The following is a 1,145-nucleotide window of genomic DNA, read 5'->3' on the forward strand; positions in this document are numbered from 1 at the left end:
GAAGGCTATCGTTTATTAACAATGACAGCCTTGCGTCAACATGGAATAACCCCTATTATATTAATCCGGTTGGTAACTTGATATATATCCTTTGGGAAATAACACATAGCCTATATTGGAGGTTTCTAGGATTTAATGACGTCGCAATCAATTTGCTGACTGTGCTGGAAGTCAACCAATGAAAATATGCAAACACACCTTGGTTACCCGGATGCGACTTAGTTTAAAGTGGTCTATATAAGATGGTTTATTCTCATACATAGTATACATATAAATATATTCATCGGAGTGCATAGGCCTACCTCCACCCTGTACCTGAATAACGAATAATATACGCAGGGCATTGGCGACTACATTATTTTCTCTTATTGTATCACAGATAGTTTGTTGGTAAGTAGACCACGTTATAGAACCCTCAGAATTGCATACGGCAAATGTCGTATGCTATCATTATTTTCTGTGTTATGTATGCCTTGCATGGTTTTAAGGAGTTACAACACCAGTCGAAGCCTGGGGCCTTCCTCTTTAAAGCAAACACAAATGGCTTGCTATTGGTGTTTTTGTGATCGTTTGGTGCTAAGGTATTCAGAGATGTGAGTAGTGCCAAAGTGCGAGCCAGCGAGTCATGCGAGCCAATGTGCGAGTCATGCGAGCCGGCCATGCGAGCCATGGATTTATTTATTTATTTTTTTCAGATTTTCCAGTTTTGCAAACAGGTAGGCCTAGCCTATATTTTTTGGCCTAGTAGATGCAAATGAATAACACACCGGGGAGCTTTTCCTGTGTAGTCCAGTCATGCGCAGCACATATACTTTTGATTTTTTTCGAGTCGTCGATCCGAAAGTATGCAGCGCTGATAGATGTTGTTAAAATACAGATATACAGATACATACATAGAGATATATTTATATATATATATACTGTATTTATTTATATATTTATATATATATTATTTTATATATACTGTATTTATTTATATATTTATTTATATATTTTTATATTTATTTGTATATTTATATATATATATTTATTTGTATATTCATTTATATATATGTATATATTTATTATATATTTATTTATATACTTATTTGTATATATATTTATTTATTTATATATTACTGTATTATTATTTTATATATACTGTA

The 1,145-nt window shown here is 32.7% G+C and overlaps 1 protein-coding gene across 2 annotated transcripts in view; it reads left to right on the forward strand.

The window, feature by feature from the left end:
- Positions 1-1,145, forward strand: part of LOC117103492 (branched-chain-amino-acid aminotransferase-like protein 2) — an 8,758-nt gene that overhangs the window by 4,864 nt on the left and 2,749 nt on the right. Inside the window, exon 1 of one of the 2 annotated variants that reach the window (XM_033244041.1) lies at positions 234-390. The exons of the other annotated variant lie outside the window; for it this stretch is intronic. The gene's annotated coding sequence lies outside the window, so the exon portion shown is untranslated. Of the gene's footprint in view, positions 1-233; positions 391-1,145 lie in introns of those variants that run through there. 2 annotated transcript variants of the gene reach the window in all.

Source organism: Anneissia japonica, unplaced genomic scaffold, assembly GCF_011630105.1.
Source record: "Anneissia japonica isolate Jap-2015-1 unplaced genomic scaffold, ASM1163010v1 scaffold284888_len31050_cov147, whole genome shotgun sequence".
Classification (NCBI taxonomy): domain Eukaryota; kingdom Metazoa; phylum Echinodermata; class Crinoidea; order Comatulida; family Comatulidae; genus Anneissia; species Anneissia japonica.